The 9,877-nt window shown below is 48.5% G+C and overlaps 1 long non-coding RNA gene across 1 annotated transcript; it reads left to right on the top strand.

Moving 5' to 3' along the window:
• Positions 1–2,561: 2,561 nt before the first annotated feature.
• LOC114427907 (uncharacterized) lies at positions 2,562–6,381 on the top strand. Its single transcript, XR_003669483.1, has 3 exons — positions 2,562–2,624; positions 5,902–6,051; positions 6,345–6,381. It is a non-coding gene; the product is annotated as an uncharacterized LOC114427907 (long non-coding RNA).
• The last annotated feature ends 3,496 nt before the right edge of the window (positions 6,382–9,877 follow it).

Below are 9,877 nucleotides of genomic sequence, written 5' to 3'. Positions count from 1 at the left end.
GCCCCAGCGACTGGTCCAGTCACTGGGGAACCCCCAACTCTGGCTTCCAGCCCTGACCCGGGAGGGTCCCCTGCTCTGGTTTCCTGTCGGGACCCTGGAGGGTCCCCTGCTCTGGTTTCCTGTTCGGACCCCGGAGGGTCCTCGTCTCTGGCTTCCTGTCCGGACCCCGGAGGGTCCTCTGCCTCGGCTTCCTGTCCGGACCCCGGAGGGTCCGCAGCCTCGTCTTCGTCTCTGGCTTCCTGTCCGGACCCCGGAGGGTCCGCAGCCTCGTCTTCGTCTCTGGCTTCCTGTCCGGACCCCGGAGGGTCCGCAGCCTCGTCTTCGTCTCTGGCTTCCTGTCCGGACCCCGGAGGGTCCGCAGCCTCGTCTTCGTCTCTGGCTTCCTGTCGGGACCCCGGAGGGTCCCCTGCCTCGTCTTCGGCTCTGGTCTCCTGTCTGGACCCCGGAGGGTCTTCTGCCTCGTCTTCGTCTCTGGCTTCCTGTCTGGACCCCGGAGGGTCTTCTGCTTCGTCTTCGGCTCTGGCTTCCTGTCTGGACCCTGGAGGGTCCGCAGCATCGTCTCCGCCGACCTTCTGCCCTGACCCTGGTGGGTCAGCCTCATCATCTCCGCCGACCTTCTGCCCGGACCCTGGAGGGTCCGCAGCCTCGTCTCCGCCAACCTTCTGCCCTGACCCTGGAGGGTCAGCCTCCTCGTCCGGTGGGTCAGCCTCCTCATCTCCGCTGACCGTCTGCCCTGAACCTGGTGGGTTAGCCCCATCGTCTTCGCCGGTCTTCTGCCTGGACCCAGGAGGGTCCGTCTCACCTTCCTCGCTGGTCTTCAGCCCGGACCCAGGAGGGTCCGTCGTCTCGTCCTCGCTGGTCTTCTGCCCGGACCCAGGAGGGTCCGTCTCGCCTTCCTCGCTGGTCTTCAGCCCGGACCCAGGAGGGTTTGTCGTCTCGTCCTTGCTGGTCTTCAGCCTGGACCCAGGTGGGTCCGTCTCGCCTCCATCGCTGGTGGTCTTCCGCCCGGACCCTGGAGGGTCCGCGTCTCCATCGCTGGTGGTCTTCCGCCTGGACCCTGGAGGGTCCGCGTCTCCATCGCTGGTGGTCTTCCGCCCGGACCCCGGAGAGCCCTCAGCCATGTCCCTGCTGTGCTGCCACCCGGACCCCGGAGGGTCCTCACCCCTGTCCATGCTGGGCTTCCGACCGGACCCTGGAGGGCCCGCGACTCTGCCCCCACTGGCCCTTTTGCCCTTTTCCTTGCCTCTGTTGGGCAGCTGCCAGGACCCAGAAGGTCCCAAACCCCTGACTGTTTGGGCCCTCTGGCCAGTTTGACTCTGTTTTGGCCCCCTGGCCATTTTTGACTCTGTTTTGGCCCCCTGGCCATTTTTGACTCTGTTTTTGCCCCCTGGCCATTTTTGACTCTGTTTTGGCCCCCTGGCCATTTATGAACTTTGTCTTCTTCCCGAACTTTTGCCCATTGGGTCACCTTGTGTTGAACTCTGGCCTTGTAATTTTGTTTTGGTCCCTCCTCCGGACCTCCCCCCACCCTCCCGGCTCAGTTTTGGACTCTTGTTGTATTTTTCCTTCAGGGACGTCTGGGAGCCGTCCCTTGAGGGGGGGGGGGGGGTACTGTCATGAGCCAGGGTCTTGGCTCCTTGTCTTTTATTATATTGTTTATTTTGTCATTTAGTTTTCAGTGTTTGTCCTCTTTCTCTGCTCCTCCTCAGTCCTTCCCTCTCTCCTTCTGTTCCTCCTCCCTCCTGTTCTCTGCTCCTCAGTCCTTCCCTCTCTCCTCCTCTAGCCTCCTCCCTGATTATCAACTCCTCCCTAATTGTGTTCACCTGTGTCGTCTCTCCTCTTTTTAAGCCCTGTGCCTTCCCTTGGTCTTTGTCAGTTCTTCCCTTGTGATTCCTCGTGTGTACTCCCTCGTGATTCACCTCTTCGTCCTTCTTCTTCCTCCGTGTTTCCTCATGTTTCCCCAATCATCCTCAGGTTTGGTTTGGTTTATTCTTTTGTGTTTATTTTGTACTTTTTACCTTTTGTTTGGCACTGTTTCCAGTAGCCCTCCTTTCGTTTACCTGCTCCTCTGGACTGCTTTTGTTATTTAGCTTTGAATAAAGCTCCTTTTGTTGAACATTATTTTTGTCTGCGCCTGGGTCCTATTAAAACCCCACACGTCACATAACAGTGTGATGGTCTGCCTCAGACAGACCGGACCAAAGCAGCAGTACAGCTTCAGGCAGCCTTAAACATAGTGTGTAGAGGCTGACGTGGCCTCAGCACAGGACATGTTTTAGCATAGCTGAGCTGCTGTAATGTTACTGTTGCTGTTAGACGTGCTTTGAGGTAGCTGACACTGTTAGCAGTATTTAAATTGCAATATTAAAATAGTGGAAATGAGTTGAATGTGTTTTTTGTGTAGGTCCTGGAGCAGAAGATGATCCAGCTGAATGAAGTGTAGAGTGAATCAGCAGTGATGCAGGTATGTGCGGTTTGAGTATGTTGTGTAACTGAGTAGAAATGTCGTCCTGAAGTCCCACAGTTAATGTGTCGTTGTTGTTGTGTTTATGCCACAGGCCCTGTGTGTGATGATAACAGAAGCTCGACAGCCAGTGTCAGGACACACAGCAGCTGACCCTCAGGTCATGGTTTGTCAGTGTCAGTGTGTTGTGTTGCTAAATATTTCCCATTCACAAATAGTTTGTGAGGTTAGGTAGTTGTTTAATAAATGTCCAAAGGTCTTAGAAGCTCATGTGATGAGTTATAAAGATTTTGAAGAAGTGTGCAGTTGTCTGTGTGTGTGTGTGGAGAGGGAAGCAGTGAGTCGGGTCACTGTGTGTTCATTACGCATGGAGCCAGATGAATTTTGAATAGACGTAAATATGTTGACAATCAGAGTTTATGTTGCTACTGATTAGATTATGATTTGAATTGTTTTTATGGATAGAATGTACGGATTATATAGAATGAATGGATGGCTCCTCCCTGGCAATCAGCTCTACACCTGCAGACAGGCGGGGCGAGGTGTGTGCAGGAGGAGGAAGGCAGGAGGAGAGATCCGGTTTTGTTGCCGTGATTTGATTTGATTAGTTCTTATTTTGAATTTCTTTTTTGGTGAGAAAATTATTTTTTTGTCACAAACCTCCTCCAAACAAAGGGCCTAACCACTGGCTGTGACACATGGGATGAAAAGAGTCTCTGGCTAATGTGTTGAGTGGTGTTTGTGTGATGAAGGCCAGCCAGAGGTTTGCAGTGTGAACGAAGGCGGAGATTTCATATGTACAACACAGTCGGCGGTTGGTGAGTGAGTGTAATGTAGCTGTGTTGTTGTAGACATTTGTGTGTCTGCATGTGTCTGCAGGCTGGATTTATGCCGAGCTGCTGTCTGGGCCTGTGACCCATCAGAAGCAGCTGTATAGAAGCTAGGAAGCGTTCCAGTAAGAGGTACCGGAGGAGCTCAGAGAGGTTCCTGGTGAGGGAGGCCCGTCAGCATGTTGCTGCACCTGTGTCATACAGAGCAACATCGGCACCTGGACGCACCGGGTCAGTTCAGACAAGCAACGGGCCAAATGGGTCCATGTCAGTGAATGATACTGTTCATGTTTCAAGTAGAACCAGAGGAGGAAAGAGAAACATTGTGATGTGGAGTTGTGTAGTGTTGTTGTGACGGGTCCTGTTGGAGTGGGACCAGTGATCCTGTTTGTTGGTGATGACACGTTGTGATGTGTTATAAACTGATAGTGTTTGGTTGGTTTGACAGGAGCTGAGGCTGCTGCCTGTCAACCAGAGCGACAGGCATGTGCGGATGCAGGTGTTGTGTGTGTGTGTAGTTTATGTGATTAATGAGACGGTGTTGTGTGTTGTTTTTGACGTTGTGTTTTGTTCCTGAAGGTCCTACGAGGTGTTTCCTGTCGGTGTGGTAAATGGGCTGTTAGAGAGCAGCGGGTCATGCTGTGATGTGTCTGTGTGCGGTCATGTAGTTGTGAAGGTTGTGGCATGTGTTCATTTTGTGTGTGTGTTTTCTGCGGGTGTGTGCTGAGCTGCAGCAGGGTGCTGTGAGTGAGCAGAGTGTACCAGTGTTAACAGGTATGTTTTTGTGTATATATATATATATATATATATATATATATATATATATTGTATTGTTATTTAATGGAATATATACAAAGGTGAACAGAGGCACTTCCAGCAGCCATCACTCCTGTGTTGTAATTAGGTTTGGGCGATATTGGCCAAAGAATGAGTCACGATTATTTATGGCATTTAGCTGATAATGATTACACATCAGTGATTATTTAAGGTTAAAAAAATGTCTGTGCAAACAGACCTGCTAACCTGTGGCTGGAATACGTCCCACACTAGTGCATGTTTTCACTCATACTGTAGAACAGCAGCAGAAAAAACAAACAAACTGGACAATTTCACATGTAACTGTGTGTTTGTGCAAATCAACCTGCGTTACGTTAGGTTGGTTGTAAGGAGCATAATACTAAACATGTCGCGGATTCTCGGCCGAGTGGAATTCTTTCCAATATCTGCTGGAGGAGGCCTCGCTGTAGCTGGCGTTGTGACCTCGTCACGCTTTCTTCGCCTTTCTTCGTGCTCCAGCTTATGGTGACAGACGTTGAACCTCTGTTAGAATGTCCTGCTCCGCGTCATTTAACTGAACACCACCGCCTTCTGCCATTATTGTGATTTATTATTGTGGGCTTACATGTGTGCACTTGCAGGGGAGAGTACGTCACACAAAAATGCATCATCATGACGAGGCACTAATTGCAGTAATTGATGAGTGGTAAATATAGTAATCGGTGACAATTTTTCTGACGATTAATCGCACACGATCAGATTTTGGCACAAGCGTCGTCCTAATGGTGCATTGTGTTAGCCGATTGTGTTAAAAAGGCTAATTGATGATTAGAACAGTGCTGTGAGATGATGTTAGCACAGCTGAGTAATGCTGATCAGAGAAGCTCTAGAAGTGGCTCGGTGACCCCAAACTTTTGAATGGTAGTGTCCACACATGATGTCATCATGGTGCATGTGTAATGAGATGTGTAGCATTGGAGATCAGATATTTCCCCCTCTGTGCAACACAGGAGGAAGATGTAGCATCCTCTTTGTCAAATCTTCTTTGTTCATATTCAAATTCAAATGGCCTGCAGACTTTAAAACAGTTTATGTGGGTTGTCTGATTCACATCTGTCCTATAAATACTGCTGGGAGAGTTTCCTAAGAACAACATTTTGGTGCATTTGTCTCTTCTTCTTTTTAAAGAATTCCATGTTTTTTCTCTATATTTGGCTTCATCAGTGCCCTCTGGTGGCCGCGTGTTGGTATTGTCAAATAGCTGCAAGTATCAGAATCAGAATTCCTTTATTTATCCCTGAGGGGAAATTCTTTTTTGTTACAGACAAAGAAATCAAAGATAAATTGAAGTTTGAAATAGAAATATATAATAATCTAAATACCTAGACAGCATTTAAATCCCTGAGTTGTATCTAAAGAAGAAGACACATATTTACTACTGTATAAAAACCTTTACATAGTAAAGAGCAGGACATGAATGTACCAGTATGAATGTACAGTGTCTGAGTGACTGTCACAGTTCAGAGTTCAGTAGTTTGATTGACGGGCAGGAATGACTTCCTGTGTCTCTCAGTGGTGCATCGTGGGAGTCGGAGTCTGCTGCTGAACGAGCTCCTGTAGCTGGTCAGCACAGTGTGGAGCGGGTGAGAGGGACAGTCCAGTATAGTCTTTATTTTGGACCACGTCCTCCTCTGGCACACCTCTGTCAGAGAGTCCAGGTCCTGTCCTACAACATGGCCTTATGTGGTAGACGTGTGTGCCGCGTCTCCTTGGAGACTCTGAGACCAGTTTAATGTTTACAGACAATGAGGAAGTGAACTCTGATCGCAGGCGTTTGCAGTGTCGGTCCTCTGAGGGTCAGACGGAGGGACCTGAACGGACCGTGGTCTGCTGCCTGTGGAGATGAAGGTGGAGGAGAAGCTGGAGGTGAAGGTGGAGCTGCTGAAGTTCTGCTTGGCAGTCTTTAACACCGTGTTTCTGGTGAGTCCATCTTCACATCCTTCAATAAGCTCAGAGGCCTTTTTCATCCAGGAGGTCTGAGAAAAGATTCCTCTGGATTAATCAGTCAGAGTCCTTCTGATCATCACGGATACATTTTCAATGTGTTCTTTTTCTGTTTCTTTTCGTTTGTTTTGAATTGCTGATGTCAGCTGGTTTATTTAGTAGTTTCCTCTTTGAAGCCAACAGTAGGAATAGATGTTCACTTTAACAGTAAAGCACAGTCTGAACAGTGATGATGCTCAGAGCCTTGTCTTGACCTTTGACCTCTGTAGTTTGTGGGTCTGAGTGCGGCCGGCTGTGCGATCTGGATCCTGTTCGACAGAGGAAACTTCCTGAACTCCCTCCCCTCTGGTAAAGACTGCAGCTTTAAAGGATCAGCCCAACATTTACAAAGAGGACGCTGCTTTAGCCTAGCTTAGCACAAAGACTGTAAACAAGGGGGAACTGTTAGCATAGCTCAATGACACTGTGTGTGTGTGTCTGTCTGTCTCTGTGTGTGTGTCTCTGTCTCTGTGTCTCTGTGTGTGCAGAGGAGCTGCAGGTGGTGTCCGTGGGCCTGCTGGTGATCGGTGGTGTTGGCGGTCAGCGTGGCAGCGACCTGTGAGATCAGGTTCCTACTGCTGACGGTGAGTCAGCGTAACGTCTGATGCTGCATTCAGGTCACGTGGGAAAATGCTGCGACCACATCCAGGGCTCAGTCAGGTGTTTTTTACCTGTGTCCCTCGGCTGATGTGTGGTGGGTTTCTTGAAAGAACACTGTGAGAAATAAAATCCAGTTTTGTTTCTTAGTGCTGCCCCCTGCTGGTACCCTGTGCTATTATTACACAGACACTGGCACACACTGACACACAGACACACACACTGACACACACTAAAACACACACTGACACTGTGACTGACTCACAGGGCGGCTGCTGTGGCAGAACCGGTGCTGCTGATTGGCTGAGCAACACCTACATCCAGAGCCTGAACCTGACGAGTCCAGACGTGCTTCCGTGTTCCTGCTTTCACTCGTTTCAGCGCAGCGTCAACTCTTCCTGGTGCTCCGAGCTGCTGAACCTCACTCTGATTGGCCAAGGGAGCGGCACGAGCTCGCTCCTGAGGGGGCGCCGGCGGCTCTAAACCTGCTGTGTTTCATATCGCTGGTGTGATGTGATGTTTTACCCATGATGCTGCTGGGTTTGTGGTTTTCAGGGCTGCAGTCAGACGTTCAGTGATTGGCTGCAGGAGAACTCCCTGACCATCATCGCCATGGACGTCGCCCTGCAGTTACTGCAGGTAGTAACACTGCACTGCCTGCAGAGGGTGCAAACACACCTTTGTCACAGTCTGAGGGTTTTTATGTGTCTTCACTGAGTCACCAGCAGATCACTTTGACGTGTCAGCACTTCCTGTCTGCTTCTGATTGGATGGTTTTGAATCAACATGGCTGCCTGTTTGTGGTTATATGACATAAATATTTATTAAGGGTGAAGAAGAAGGAAGATCAGCGCAGCTCTGTATCTGTTAGTAGATGAGGTACTGAGGTAGGTACTGAGACCAAGCAGCACAAACTGCAGTTCCTCCAGTGTCCACTAGACGCTGTCTCATACAGTGAGTCTGGATGGTAACCTTATGTTACTCTAGCTCCATCACACTGAGTGTTTCCGCCTCTCTGCAGGTGGTGCTGTTCGTCATGGCGGTGTATCTGTACCGTGCATTTGGAGAAGGCCGCGCTCTGAAACGGACCGATCTGCTGGCTGGCAGAGACCACGCCCCCACCGATGACCTGGGGGAGCTGAACTACGCCTACAATGACCAGGTTGGAGCTTACATAGACCCCCATCACCTGCCTTATCACCACGATGACCACGGCCAGGTGTATGTGGACCAAGTGCAGAGCTACTAACCTGCTACAAACATTATAGGCTCAGGTTCTGGTTCTGGAAACATGAGCCTCCAACCAGCCTGCGGTCTTATACCCTCTGTTATCCAACAGACACAGCTTCTCAGAATACACACACACATCTTAGAGCAGGCACAGGCACAATCATATTTCACAGTAACATATCATGGATGAGATCATCGGAGTGACATCACATATATGTCCATAGTAAGACATCTATAAACACACCAACACCTGTGTGGAAAACAACGAACGATGGCAAAAACACAGCTAACACTACACAACCAATACTAAAACAACACAACTGGGGAGATGACGTACACAGGCAGGCTAAGTCTATACGTGTGAAGCTTGAAATTTGTAGGAGGAGAGAAATTTGGCAGATGACCCTGGTTGAAGGGCTCTCTCATAGACTCCCATGTTAAAAATCACACAGAAACTGCTTAATATTTGAAAAACTATAGTCTTTTGAAAAAAATAACATTAATTTAGCTTAATGAGGCAGGCAGAGCTGTTACCATATTTGGCAACCATATGGCATTTGGCTGCATTTGGCAGCCATATTTGTAGTCTTTATCAGACTTTAAGCATTATATCTGTCATATTGATCATCCTTCAGCTGTGTAGTATTTGGCTGCTTCTTTATCAATCGTTACGCATGATATCTGCCATATTCATTGCTATGGAGCTGTTTGCTACATGTCCACATCGCATATACTGTGTTGTAGAGCAACATCTTGTGATTCTGGCTGTGTCCATACTTTTTGTCTGAAGGCTTCGGTTTGGACAAAAGCAGCAGTTGTTTAGAGGGTGTTTTTACATCAGAAATGCATTAGGAGGGGGACAGAGAGAGCTGCAGTTAGGGGCAGTTGAGAAACATTCAGGTTGCCATGGATACAGGCAGGCAGGGCTGTTACCGTGGTGACAGGCTGACAGGGGTACCTTTGATGACTCAGAGATCAAAGGCATACCAAAGTTATATAAAGGTACACCTTTGTGCAATAAAGGTGTTGGTGGACAGTTTCAAGGAGAGACACAGCAGGAGATTTTGGAGAGTTCGTGGAAACGAACCTGCCTAAAGTGCAAAGGAAAATAATCAAACTGATTACTGGACTAAACTCGGAGAAGAGAAGGATCAGAGAGGAAGAACGAAACACAGCTGCAGAGGAGGCTAACATCTTTTACACATTTCTTCATACAGTCAGATTCGTGGTGAGTACCAACAGTAGTGAGTGATAAGTGCAACTTCTTCATGTTTATTTAAAGAGAGAGTTGTGCGCATTTATGCACATGCCGTGTTTGTGTGTAAGTGTGTAAGGGCGAACTCCATTCCGCGTGATAGAGAGACCAGAGAAGTGTAAACCCAGGGACTGTAGAGACGGTAGAGCTCCTGGTGACGTTAAACCAAACTGTTTTGCCTGTAGAGCCAGCTGTTCGGGGAGAGTGCCGGTCTTTTTGCTCATTCATGGTGAAGTGACTGGACCAGAGCAAACCTATTTTCTAAGTCGCTGCCATTTCCACATCTTTTACAGGATCAACATGAAATTGCAGACATTTGTAGAGCAAACACTTGTGATGCTCACGGTTTTTAAATTGTTGAGTGTTTTGGTTTGGACACACCAAGCAGTTGTTCAGAGGGTGCAACCCCTATTAAAATACATGGGATCTGCCCTGAGAGGAGTAACAGGAGGCTGACACACCTCTCTCTCCAACATTAATTAGGCTTAATTAGGCAGGCAGAGCGGTTACCATGGTGACAGGCTGTCAAGAAGCATACAAAGCAGCCATATTTGTAGTCTTTATCAGACTTTAAGCATTATATGTGTCATATTGATCATCCTTCAGCTGTATAGTATCACTAGTATTACGGCTACTTCTTTATCAATCATTACACATGATATCTGCCATATTCATCGCTAT

Source organism: Parambassis ranga, chromosome 22, assembly GCF_900634625.1.
Source record: "Parambassis ranga chromosome 22, fParRan2.1, whole genome shotgun sequence".
Classification (NCBI taxonomy): domain Eukaryota; kingdom Metazoa; phylum Chordata; class Actinopteri; family Ambassidae; genus Parambassis; species Parambassis ranga.
This window is presented reverse-complemented; position numbering and strand designations above follow the sequence as displayed.